Here is a 14,447-nt window from a genome sequence, read left to right on the forward strand (position 1 = left end):
CACATGAGTTAATTTAATTTTTATACTCATCAATTGCTAAACAGAGTCTATTTAATGACAAATTCAACTTGTCATAGAGATTTTAATTATGACGTTAGACATAATTATCACATAAGCACAGTCCATTCCCTCAAATTAAAGCTCAACCATCTTGAAAAAAACACTCCATTCAATGGAGTCAGTTAAAAACAAAAAACACATGATAACCTCCCTCTCCTCCCTCAAAAACACGACTAGTTAAGCTGAATGTGCTAAAAGTTCTATTCAAAAAGCAAGTTATAAACACCACAGAGCTGGGGGGGTGATGGGAGGGGGGAAGACTCAGCAAACGAACAGGATAGAAGCCAATGGATTTGTCATCAAATATTTTACTGGTTTTGTGAATTTCTGATATTTTTAAAAGCTTCTCCAGATTGAATGTGATAGGTCACAAAACAAAGCACTAGAAACTAGTCTTTCAAATAGTCCAGAACTCTGCACATTCAGTTCTGTCACCTGATTAAAAAAAAAAACAAAAAAACAAAAAACCCCACACCTTAGGCTACATATAGCCTATTTTTTTTTAAAAGAGTGAATGAGCTAACACATGCTAAAATATTTCAAAAGACATGCTAAGATATTCCAAAGTGTAAACAGCAAATATTAAAGACAATGCACAATCTATGTTTTAGCCTAAACCCTAGCAAGAAATCCGGGACGTCTGCACACGAGAAATAAGTAATGTAATTTAACACACTGGCGTACCTGTGTTAGCATTATTTTGCCCGGCACAAGCAAGAACAGCAGTAGAAATGCAACAACGCATACCAAGGCTCCTGCCAGCATGGGCATCTTGAACAGACACTCAGTTTACCTGTACAAGCAGAAGCCAGTGCCACAGCATTACCAACATCTTTCTGATCTCTGCCAATTACGACGAGACCAGAACAGGTTATGTCCCCCTACAAACAACCCTTAATTTTCATCTGTTGATTTGTGCTTTAAAAGCCATTTGCTACCACATACCAGCAGATTTAATTTAGTATAGACGAAGCCTACCAACATTTTGTCAACTAAGTAAATCTGCGGATTATCTGGAGGAAACGACAAAGAGCATATACACTGCTGGAAGTACTGCTATGCTGGATTCAAACTGTCTCTCTCTAACCTATTATTGAGATAGTCTTTCACACCGGAAATTAAAAAAAAAAAAAAAATCAGTTAGGAGTGGCATACCTCTTCACTGAAATGGCTGAGCTTTGATCATTATTTTATTTAGAGTTTTCAAACAGCATTAAGTCCCTTTTATGAAAGTCACTTCATAATTCTTTAACTGTGAGGTCAGTATTAACAATTTATTTTATTTTATTTCACCAAGATCAAAGAAAATCTGATTCTAAGGCATCATGATCCACAGAAATTAGCATTTTCTGAAAACACAAATAATGTTATACAAGGTTTTACAGTTACAATTGAAAGTTTTTTGAGCTTTACATTCAATTTTTGCCACTACGTATTGAATGTAGATGAAGAGCTGTATAAATTACAAGCTGTCGTTTGAACAGATAATTCTGTAACATATGGAGAAACTAAGAACAGCTTTGCTTGGATCTCTTCATAGTGTGATATATGACACAGATAATCAGTTTCAATGTATGACTTTTTCCAAGTTTAAAACCCTGTATGATCCATTGTAACACAGGCAAATCACATCCAACTCTTACCGTGTAGTTTGTTAAATTAAAATAGAACTATGATGGTTGAGATGAAACCCATTCCACAATAACAACAAAACAGTAAATACAGTCTGTGATCTAGAAAGACTGGTTATTATATAACAGCTCCTGTGATATTTTTAATGATTATTTAATAATTACACCACAGCCAAAATGGAGATGCTGCAGATAAAATTCCTGGTGAAGACAGAAAGTGAAACTTCTCTTTCACTATTTTTTTTAGGTCAATAACCACTAATGGTAACTGGACAATATATAGGAGTTTTTACCAAGTTTAAACCGAGTAAAATCCACTGCAGATCGGGTCTCCATGCAAATATTTTCCTAACTATAATGGATAAGAATGACTTTTCTGAACTTCCAGCAGAGCACTTATAGCAAAACCTTACTGTAGATGTAGTTTTATTCACAAAAGTTTTTTCGTTTGTTTCTGGTACAGCTTATTTCATTCAGAGATCTGGTTTAAGCCATGTTAATAAAATAATTCCTTTATTGGTCTAAGCTATGTCTGTACCATTTGAATCTGATGGCATGGATGCCAATGTCTGTCAAACTCTTTTGACTACGGTCTATGAGTCTGCATACAATAACAACACTATATGATCTCTTCTGTTCAGGCATTTTTCCATTAACACTAATGGCAACTCTTCATCAAGACTGTATGAAGAACTTAACCTTTATGCAAGTTTCTGATCTTTAAATTTTTCCCGGAGTCAGGATTCATACATTGTTTTCCACCTCTGCCCCAGATTCACTCTATACCCACAGGGAAACTTATATTTAAATATATATAAGCTCAGTAGATTATTAATTATGATTAATACTACCACCTCCAGGGTAGAGATGTTGCAAAATCTCATGAATGTGAACACTGAAAATATTCACAAATGCACAAGACAAGGTGTGGCACCACCCAGCTTCTGGTAGCAGCTGGTCTCCATAGTTTTCCTCCATAGTGAATGGCTAGGAAGTACAGAATCACCATCTATGCTCAACAGAGACTTTTTTCCAGAGGGAAGCACAAGACTATTCAGTTACGTTAGGTACTGAACCTACTGATTTCCCCTTCCAGTTCAATTTCTGTTACTTACCAAGAACATTCTGCACCAGCAAAAGATAAGTAGAGTTTTATATAGCTTGTTTATCTGATTTGAGGTTGTTAGTTTTTCTTAAATTAAAGATAATATAAATAAAAGAATTCTACATCTTAAGTTACTGTGTAGAACTCATTTAACTTTCACAGAGGAAAAAAGGAGTCTGGGACTTCCAGTAGGAAGGCTGCAGAGAAGAACTTGGAAACAAAGTTTGGAGAGAAAGCACTAAGCTGAGGTATTTTTGTAGCTATTTAAATTCCTAACCAAGGGAATAAAACTAAAGACAGACAAAAAGTGCACGATGTGTATTTTAGAAGGATGTGTTGTATCATTTAACAAGTGATGAACTGAAATAACAGCAGTAACCCAAAACACCCAGAAGTTTGCAATATTTAACTTTCTACCAATTCACAAAGCAAAATGGGCTAAGCCAGGAAATTTGTGTGAAACACCAGATTTGTACAAAAATGTATATGTATCTTCAGAATTTTAAATTAAGTTCACATACACTTTCTAAATCAAGCTTCAAGTCAACATGTAGCACTATGCTGCAATTTTTGGCAATCATCGCTTCAAAGCAAAACAACATTTAAAAACCCATACATATCCTATGAAATACACAGTTACTTTTTTTTAATTTAATTACTAAAATAATAAAAACAAATGAAATAACACAGGCACCAAAACTGTGTATGATTTGCCTTTGGCCAAAAAGTTCAGTATCTGATAGCACAGGACCAAGCAAGTTTGGATTACCATTCCCAAATCTGTTTTGCAGTCTTGTCTACACAAGAAGAGTCAAGCTTTTTAAACAAAATTAGTGCAGTTAACTTAATAGAAACCCTAGCACACCTAGAATAAAATTGTTTTGTTCTAGGCATGCTAGTGGTTCCAGGAATAATCTAGGTACCAATGTAACCGGTACCTGACAACAAGTTGACTATGAGCCAGCAATGTGCCCTTGTGGTCAGGAAGGCCAATGGTCTCCTGGGGTGCATTAGGAAGAGTGTTGCCAGCAGGTTGAGGGAGGTGATCCTGCCCCTCTACTCACCCCTGGGGAGGCCTCATCTCGAGTCCTGTGTCCAGTTCTGGGCTCCCTGGTAGAAGAGAGATATGGAGCTACTGGAGAGAGTCCAGCGTAGGGCTACAAAGATGATCAGAGGGCTGGAGCACCTGCGCTACGAGGAACGGCTGCGAGAGCTGGGCCTCTTCAGCCTGGGGAAGAGAAGACTGAGGGGGGATCTTATCAATGTGTACAAGTACCTGAAGGGAGGGTGTCAGGGGGATGGGCCGAATTCTTTTCAGTTGTCCCGTGTGACAGGACAAGAGGCAATGGGCAGAAATTGAAGCACAGGAAGTTCTGCCTGAGCGTGAGGGGGAATTTCTTCCTTGCGAGAGTGACGGAGCACTGGACCAGGTTGCCTGGAGAGGTTGTGGAGTCTCCTTCTCTGGAGATCTTCAAGGCCCGCCTGGATGCAACCCTGTCTAACCTGCTCTAGGTGACCCTGCTTGAGCAAGGGAGGTTGGACTAGATGATCTCCAGAAGTCCCTTCCAACCTTACCCATTCTGTGACCATATGTTAAAAATATGCATCTATAACAAAATCAGAGTTGCAAAATACTTGGTGTTGGAAGGCATCTTCTGGAGATCATCTGGTCCACCCCCCTCTAGGGGTCAAGCTCAAGCAGCGTCACCTAGAACAGGTTGCCCAGGACTGTGTCCAGTCAGGTTATGAAGATCTCCAGAGAAGGAAAACCCACAACCCCTCCGGGCAATCTCTTCCAATGTCAAACAAACCCCGCAGTGAAAAAGTGTTTTCTGGTGTTCAGGTGAAATTTACAGTGTGTCAGTGTGTGCCCACTGCCTCTTGTCCTGTCACACAGGACAAATGAAAAGAGAGTTTGACCCTGTCCTCTATGCCTCCCATCAGACATTTATACACATTGACAAGACCTCCCTGAGCCTTTTCTTCTCCAGGCTGAACACTTCCAGCTCTCCCAGCCACTCCTCAAAGTTCCAGTCCCTTTATGACCTTTGTGGCCTTTGCTGGACTCACACCAGTAGCTCCATCTCTCTCTTATCCTGGAAAGCCCGGCACTGGACACAGACATCCCAACATTGCCCTATCGAGGCTGTGTAGAGGGGAAGGATCACCTCCTTCAACCTGCGACAACACTTCCTAATGCAGTCCAGGGTGCTGCTGTCCACCTTTCCTACAAGGGTATATTGCTGGCTCATGGTCAACTTGTTGTCCACCTGGATCCCCAGGTCCTGTTCCGCAAAGTTGATTCCCAGTCAGTTGGTCCCTGGCCTGCACTGGTACCTGGGGTTGTTCCTCCCCAGGTGCAGAACTTTGCACTTCCCTTTGCTGAACTTCATGAAGTTCCTGTCTGCCCAGTTCTACTATCTGTTAAGGTCCCTCTGAATGGCAGCATAACTATGTGGTCCTCATAATGTGGGCACTTCGTTTTTTACATGCGTAGGTTTGGGGCAACTCTACTTCTGCCCTATTTTGTTGATTAAGAAGTCCTTTCTGTTTACATCACCCCAGACCCTTTGCTTGCAAACCCCATCCATTACTGCCTTACTTGACTGCAGGTCATTCTGTCCCTCCCCTGTCATTCCTAGTTTAAAGCCTAGTTTAAATCATTTTCAAAACACGACAGATAAAAACCACTTGATTGAAGAGTTTGTATTATACGAGTTTTGGAGAACTACAAACCCAAATTTTCAGGATTTAAACTTCAGAGCATTATCCTTCTCCTGTGAAAGATCTTTTCATTTGAGGTTAGCTTACAGAAGGCTAGTACAATATTTAAAAAAACCTGTAAAGATTAAAACATCTAAAGAACAAGAAAAGTTGAAATAATTCAGAGTTTCTGGGTAAAACTATTCCATTATATGTTTTCCCCCCAGATCTTACATTTTTAGTTTAATCAATCAAAACAAACAAAAAATCATGGAGAGCTCCTCAGGCTATCTTAAAATTATAGTACCACCTCTCAAGCAACCAATATTGAAAATTAAGAGTAAGGTAGCAAAAAAGGAATATTTTTTTCTAATTAAAAGAAGATATTTCAGATTCTGTAAAGACTGGTGTTATGCCTGTATATCAATTGGTTTGTGATATTAAAATATACTGAAATTGTATTATTACAAATACAGTAAAATATCTGACAATTTAATATCTTTCATCAAGAATTCTTAAACAAAGACACTCAGTGATAAGTAAAAGTAGAGTACTGGAAAAAGGAAAAAACAATGAAGAATTATGGACTTCCATAGTAATACAAAAGAAAAACTCTACTAAGACCTTGAAATGAGAGAGTTTCCACTGATGACACGTTTAATTTTAGAATTTACAATTTCCATTCAATGTACTTTATGCTAATAATAGTTAGTGAAAATTTATCTTCACTGTAACAAAAACTAGAGATTTGTTTTATGATTGGTGATGTTCATATTTAAAAATGCACATGAATGAGCTAAGAATTTTAAGATCACAATCAGTCTAAATACCAGGATAAGTTGCATTTTAAAGTTAAAAAAAAAAAAAAAGATTACAGCAAAACACCTTAAAAATAACAGTTTCTTACTCTTACACGTAACTCCTGTTCTAAAGAGTTCGGCATGGTTTTAAAGAGAACCTTGTGGAATTCTTAATCAAATTTTTGTGAAAAAGGGAAGCTGCAAGTTTTTGTCATTATGATAGCCCTTCTTCCAAGTTAACAGTACTATTATAATATATTGTGTTTTTAAAAAAATATTTATCCAGCTCAAGCCCTAGTGGTACCACAGGGCTATGTTTGGTCCCATGAATTTGTTCCTGCCAGATGTCTGTGTTCTGGCACAAAGCTCAGTTATTCCTCATACAAAAGTCCAGTGACCCCACTGAAACTGTAAAAGAGGAAGCAAGTTTTGTACACCATCTTGTGCTAGATCATATACACAGAAACATGAGAAATTTCACATTACACAGGACGAAAGAGAAACCCTCTTATATTTTATCCGCACATAAATATATCAATTGACTTGAGTGAACAGTTATTCACTAAGTGCTATCATATCTATAAAATAACCACATTAAAATCAAATTTATTTTACTTAATTTTCAGTTTAGTTCAAACCTGCATTCTGATTCAGAATTTCAAACCTTACCACAAATGACTTACTCCTCCTGCTTCCTCTACAGCAGCCATCTGGCCTCTTCCCACCTCATGCAAGCAGCCATCACTCATCCCCTTCTTTCCTTCTATGCCTCCAGAGACTAAAATAGTCACTTTGAAAAAGCTCAACTTCTTGTGAGCAAGAAGGATAATAGGGAAAGCAGTGTGGAAGTGAGAAATCTGCTGCTAGCTCCAAATCTGCCTCTTACACTGCACTGAAGTAGAAATCAGCAACTACTGCTAGGAAAAAAACACATTTCCCAGTAGATAAAATAGTGCAATAGTGCATCTCTACATACACTTCCATTGTCTTCCTCAGCCTTGTTCTTTGTGTTGGGTTGTAGTTAGCAAGCATCATTAAACCATCCCCAGTTTCCTCCAGGAAAGACAGTGACCTGGATGGAAACAAGCCAAGGATTGCCTACAGGGTCATACCATTAATTAATCTGTAACAGTAAAAACCGTAATCCTTCTTTTTAAGAACTCTCATACTGAATTGATTGCTTAAGGTTTGTATTTCTTTCCTCCTTTTCCCAGCACTTAAAACAAGAAGACAGATGATTAATGGTAATTATTAGGTACATGCCAGTGAGGATGAAGTGATTTAAATCATTTCTTTCAATCATTATTACATCAGAACAATTACCTGATTTAATTCTGCACATAAAAATCAACAGTGAACTTGATTATGTAAAACTAAATATAACATTGTCTCTACTAATTCCTTTTTTTGACTAGAATATATACCATAGTCATTCATTCGAGCTGTTAAATAGCTCCCTATACTTACTCAGATTGATACAACTATTATTTGGTGAACACTCTTTCTTATTTATTAGACTGTTGCTTATTCTTTATTCAGCATGTTATGTCAAGCTGCTTCTGGAAGAAACTAGGAATTGCTGAAAACAAGTGCTCGTTATCTGTATTTTTGTTTGCTCAGTGTTACCCAATCTACGTTAGGGGAATAAAAAACAACTAAACTATGTCTTCTATGTAAATAAGTCTTATTTACTAACCAAAGTAGTTCACTGCTAGTAGGTAGTGAACTGATTGCTGCTAAATATTCTGATCTCACATTTTTGAATTAGGACCATACTTACTTGGAATTCATTGATTAGCCGATAAAAACATGCCTTCCCCTTTTTCAATGTACAACCAACAACAAATTAAACCAAAAACCACAATTATATTTCTCAAGTGTTTTTGCTCAGTCATATTTTATTCAGGTATTAACTTTTTCAAACTTCCTAACAAAATACCTAACTGACTGAAGTCACTGTACTTTGATTTTATCTTTTTCACAATTTCTTCCCTATTAAAAACTGTCACAATACTTTATTTACGATGAATCCCACATAAAATAATTTTACCTAGTAAACTATCTTCTAGTAAGAAGATCATAAACTATACTTTGACTGGATCACCATTCCTTCCTTACTTAACTAATTATATACTGCTCTGCACATCCCTTTCCAGCAACCTCCCCACTTAAGCTGCCACCTCCTGAAAGCAGGACCCTTCTGCTAGCTCCTGCTCTATCTGCCCGTCTACGGCAGCCTAAAGGAAAGCTGTTGGAGGACCCCTGCTGTTACTCAATGCAGTAAGAGAGGAAGGTTTGCTGGTGCTGCTGCCAACATCAAGGGCTCTTTTACTCCACTGTCCCCTTACAGCTTCAACCAAGTTTGTATTTGCTGAAACCATGCCCAAGAGGTGAGGGATGGGCCACCACAGGGAGGGTAAGTAGGGAAGGAAAGAGAGTCATACCTTTCCTTTTTCTAAAATCAACCTGTATCCTCACCTTTCTGGCTTGGACAGGCAGGAGACAATTGCCATTTGGACAGAAATCATCTCTTGATACCATCACATTTGTGATGCAGCCTAAGTGCAAGACTTCCATAGGCTACATCCAGCCCAAATACAGGATTGTTTGTTTTTTGAATAACTTATTTCCAAACTGTGGTGCACAAGGTACTGGTGAACAGAACAACCAATGAACTATTCAGGTGAAAGTCTGAAGTAGGTACATGGTGAACCATGACTAGTTTAAGGGTAATGAGTGATTCACCAATTCAAAATATACTAACATCCATTAGTTCAGAGTAAAACTTAGTAAGCTATATTAGGCATACAGTTAACTGAGGAAGTAAGTCATACTATGTTTTGACATATAGATGCCAGTTACATAACACCAACTTTTAAAGAAGGAAAATAAATTTGCATATGTTTGTATTTTTAAACAGCAGCATTTTATGAAATACCTTGTCAGAAATAACACTGTTTACTCAGAAAACATCCAAGCCTTTACTGTAAGAAAATTAAGAAATATATCATACAGTGATTCTCATCTTCTATTTCAATTTCAGATATAGGAAAACTGAAGAACAGAAATTATTTTCTCGAAGTTATAGAGAGGAGATCCCTAGAACACGAAACTTAAAAGTTCCTTGCTCTTCCATAATAACATCTACTTCAGGCAGAATTACCTATAAGATTACAGTAAGGCTTTTCAGTAAATTTCAAACACCTCAAAGTAATAAACATTCAAAGCCACAACAGTTTGGAAGCTTCTCTCCTCCCCACCCCCGCTTTTTTACTTCTCTGCAGAAAAAAACCCTCCAAGAGTATGTGTCACACCAATTGTATAGGACGATACTATAAAATGAATTAAATTTGTTGTATGGTATAATTCATCAAAAGTTGCATGCAGTATTTCAAATTATATCAAAAATAGAGTCAAACGTACTCTTTAAAACTTGCTAATAAATTCATATTCATCTACAGTCATACCAACTATAGCCTTAATATGATCCCTGAATTACACTGCCTTGCAGCAATGTTGAACAGTTATGATAGTTACTGCTTCAAGAGCTTTCCACACGAGAAATAGATATGAGAATTGTTGTACTAGAAAAGATTTGTACAGATCCACCTATTTTATGCAACTGGTAAGAAGTCCTTAGCCAGTTATTCCTCATTATTATTCTTCATTAAAAATGATCCTGAACCTTAAGGACAATGGAAAACAAACTGAAACCAAAACATTCTCGGGAACAGATACTTTCGAATTACCACTGTGGTTTCTGGGTATTTTCATTATGTTTTGTCTTAACATACATATGCACTTAAGGGAAAATCTGCTTTTTTCTTCCTGCATCATGCACTGGTATATGATGTACACACTTTCTAAACATCATCATCAGTTAGCAAATACAACACGCTTAGAACTTTTCAAACATACTAGCTGTAATGATGTCAATGACGGTAAGAGTCTTCTACTTTTAAAGATGTAACCTCCAGGTGAAGGTAAATGAATAATAATAATAAAAACTCATAGAAAACCACGGACATAACCCAGAACACTTCCAATCTCAGCCTGAGCTACAGTAAATCTGACACCTCGAAGTGTAAGATTAAGATAGTAAGAAAATATGGTACAGAAGGAGCCTGACAACCACCCAGCAGCGCACGACGCTCGCTCGCGTTGAGGATACGAGCGAAAAGGCGGCCATCAAACCAAGCCTAGGGAGCAGACCCCTTTCCTGGGGGCAAGGCAGGAGGCGACAGTGCCGGGACACACGGTCCCCGCGCCCAGCGCTGCCCCACTCCTCCACCGGGGCACGCACGCCGCCTTGCCCCGGAGGGGGCAGCCCTTGGCGGGGAGGGGGAGAGCCCCGGACGGGACCCCGGCGAGGGCGGCTCCCCGGCGGCTGCGGGGCTTCGGCCGGGCAGGTGGGACGGCGGCGTGCGCGGGAGGGACAAGCAGGGCACCCCGCGGCCGCCGCCGCCCCTCACCGCCAGCCCCGGCCGAGGGGGCGCAACCTCCCCTCCCTCCCCCCGGCAGCCGTTGCGCCCCGGCAGCCGTTGCGCCCCGCCGCCCGCTATCCCCCCGCCAGCCCGGAAGTGGCTTCCTCCTCGCCCTTCACCGGCAGACGCAGGCGGCCGGGCCGGAGCTCCCTGCCCGCTCCCCCCGGCACTAACCGTCGGGGTCCAGCTCGCCGGCGCGGCGGCGGCGGCGGTTCCGCCTCGGCCTCAGGCGCGGGGCGCCGCCTCGCGCCCCATTCCGCCTCCGCCGCCCGGCCCGCAAGGACGGCTGAGCGGCGGCGCGAGCTCCCCAGCGCGCATGCGCCGCCGCCTCGCTCCGCGGCGCGGGGCGGGGCAGAGGCTCGAGCCCCCTGGCGCACGCGCAGGGCGGCGGGGCGCCGGCGGGAGGGTGTGGGAAAGGAGGCGCGTGCGCTGTGGCGCTGCGGGGAGCGCGCGGGGCCCGATGCTCTGCGCACGCGCAGTTGGAGAGTGGGAGACGGGGCGGGGAAGGAGCCGCCTGCCCATGCCCCGCCCCTGCCCGACGTTCCCGCGCGCGGGGCATGACGGGTATTGTAGTTCCCTCGGCGCACCCTGGGGGAAGGGGTGACCGGGCGCCGGACTACAACCCCCAGCGACCTTGCGGGGGGTGGCGGTGGCAGCCGTGCGTTGGGCAGCAGCGAGGTGAGGCGCCGCCGTTGGCCTCGGCTGCCTCTGCCTCGCTGGGCAGTGTGGTCGTGAGCGGGGGAGGTTCCTGCCTCAGCGGCGGCTGAGGGGGGAGAGCTCCGCGGCCGAGCGGCCTCCGGGCCGGGCCGGGGGCGCGCTGGGCTGGCCTGGGCCCCGGCTGCATGCAGCCAGGCGCCTCGGGGTAAGGCGGGAGTGGAGCGCCGCTCGAGGGCGTCTCTTCGCCGCTCCTCCTCTAGGCGCGGAACAGCGTCGGAGCCTGGTGAAGCTCAGCGAGGCCGCTCTGAGCAGACAGGAACAGAAACCTGTTTGCTTTTGCGAGCAGACTTTACGAGAAACGTGAGCGTTAGGAACAATTGAAGTCATCTACAGCTAAAGCAGTTGTGAGATAAACCCCTCCAAATTGGTAACAGTGGAAAGTCAACAAACATTAAAAGATACTGAATACAAAAGTAAGCGCTGACACAGCTCTAGCTGTTTACATCCAGCCTGCTTTCTGAATAACATTGCTGGATTTCTATGTTTACAGTGCAAAAGAGAGCAGCCATCCACTTCGCTTCATCTTGTGCAACAAATCTGAGCTTGCAACATTACCAGTTTGTCTTTGCTGTTTTGTGGCATACAAGAAATTTGAGGAATACTCTGTGACTCGAGGACATGATCCGTGCCAAGAAACACATCTCCAGCTCAACTTGCATCCTGTTTATAGTGTTGTTAAAAGAATTTTGTATTCTTTGTCTCTCACCATACAAGTCTCTGATTATGTTAAGCACCTGCATATCTTGAATCCTTTTCAGGATTCCTAATCAACAGGGGAATTTATTCCAGTAAGAAGCAGACCAATTCATTCCCACAGCCTCAGACATAATCCCTGCGCTACTGGACACATTAATACTGTGGCACTGTGCCACCTGCTTCATTTATTCACTTGAGATTCAATGCTCCTTAGTCCTTGTCAAACGGGCTCTTTGTGCAACCTTCTGTGGAAATGTAAAAGGTCCCCCACAGGAATTTGTGCTATTCAGTAGAAATTACAAAAGAGAGGGTTGTAAACACTCTGGTTAGTGTTGGAGCACAGAGAGATTGTCTCCACAGCGTATTACATAACCACACAGCTCCCCGTTTCCCTCCTCCCTCCCAGAAGGAACAGTTTAAAGGCAAGTACTTACTGTTTGATTTAATGTTAACATCACAGCTAATGTTTTTTTTTTTTTTTTTTTTTTTTTTTTTTTTTTTTTATATATATACAAAGGCTGTATTATTTTTGGCAAAAGGAGCAAAGAATGGTTACTTTAGTAACTTCTCTAGTAATTTGAGATGATTGCTTGTAAGGATCTCCACTTGAAGGGACAGTCACCAGAGGCTCTCAACTCTGAAGAATAAGTATTATCAGAGGCTGTTGTTAACCTAAGTTCACACACAATAGGTCCATCAGTTGATGAACACAAAATGAATCTTCTCCCATTTTTTGCCAAAAACAAACAAGTAATTGTGTGCAGTACTAGACCAGTTTGCCACCATATGAAATACAATTGGGTAACTTTAAACTTCAGAAACCTCAATGTGCTCTGAAGCCTACTTACAGAGGCTTACACAGAGACACACATTTTTACACCCTACAGCTCCTTAATTCATTCATCTTTAAATTCTTGCTGTTTTAAGGACAAACTCAAGCAAGGATTCTACAATGACAAGCTCTCTGCTTTGAAATTCAGTCTTGCTGCTATACCTGAGCCTCATAAATTTAATAAAATAATAATGGAGTGGTGCTCCAGAAAGCATTTTAGAAAAAAAAAAGGCAAAACATATCTGTGTAAATGAACAGATAATTTCCTCCCATTACCTCCAGCTGAAAGACTGTTTCAAGAAAGCCAGTTTTGTGGTTGAGTATGTCTTTTTATTAGTGAAAGATAATGGATTTATCTTCTAATTGATAGTATGAAATAATGCCCGAGAAGCCATTTTAATATCTCAACTTCTAGGTTTATTCTGAGTTTTAAAAACTACCCCTTTGGTCTGTGCTGGTACTACAGATGAACTCCATATTAATTGAACACTGTCCTTCTTGCTTATACAATTAAAAGAGCTATGTATAATGTGGTAAATACTAGATATCTTCCAGAGAGGCCAAAATGAGCATAGTCATTTTATTACACAAACCTTCAATTTTCCTTTGTTGACCAAGCACATATTTGAATTGAGAGGATATCGTAATGAAACACCTGCTCCCATAAAGATGAAGAAAATACATGTGTGATAGAACTGGAAAGAAGGGCCTGCTCCTTCTATGGCCCTTTCTTTACTCCTGTCTGCACAGCAACTTGTTTTGAATGAGGGGGAGGTAATGGAGTAGCCAGTAGCAGGGTAAATGGCTTGGGAAGGCAGGCAGAAACCAAAGGGCCTGCAAGTACTGGAGTACTGGCAACTGGCCAGGAGGTCCAAGCCAACTACCAGAGAGACAATGGGGTCTGGGAATTGACTGAATTAACTAAGAAACACATTTGTGTGGCAATCACAAGACAAGAAGATCCAGGACCAGCTACTAGCTTGGCAAGTGTCCAAGGCCAATTACCAAAGGGATCTGCTGTGTGTGTGTCTCTCTGCAGGTGTTGGTATACGCAAGGGGGTCTGTGGAGCAGCAGCTGGAGTGGGGCTGTGGGCCCTGACATGCCCAGGTGCCAGCAACTGGGGACACTTGGGAGCCAGGCCAGTTACAGGGTAGGCTGAGCATCCAAGGCCAACTGCTGGGGGATCCATACTGTTTATGTATATAGATTTCCCATAATGGACCTTCACCCTGAAGCAGGGAACAGGATGAGGCTGTTGGTACCACCTGTGTTACTGCTGAATGCTTCTGCCTGTGTTGGTCACTGTGGCCAGCTGTGTGCATGTGTTGTACACATGTGTTTGTGTGGAATCACATGCTCAGCCTTGCTGCTGGTTGGACACAGGAGCCTGGAGCTGTGGTACCCTTGCCTCTATCAGG

At 41.8% G+C, this 14,447-nt stretch overlaps 1 protein-coding gene across 1 annotated transcript in view; it reads right to left on the reverse strand.

Annotated features, from left to right (window-relative positions):
* Positions 1 to 11,094, reverse strand: part of RALBP1 (ralA binding protein 1) — a 37,615-nt gene extending 26,521 nt beyond the window's left edge. The window contains exon 1 of the mRNA XM_062570125.1: positions 10,958 to 11,094. The gene's annotated coding sequence lies outside the window, so the exon portion shown is untranslated. The remainder of the gene's footprint in view (positions 1 to 10,957) is intronic.
* Positions 11,095 to 14,447: the final 3,353 nt, after the last annotated feature.

This window comes from Rhea pennata, chromosome 2 (assembly GCF_028389875.1).
Source record: "Rhea pennata isolate bPtePen1 chromosome 2, bPtePen1.pri, whole genome shotgun sequence".
In the NCBI taxonomy this organism is placed as follows: Eukaryota; Metazoa; Chordata; class Aves; order Rheiformes; family Rheidae; genus Rhea; species Rhea pennata.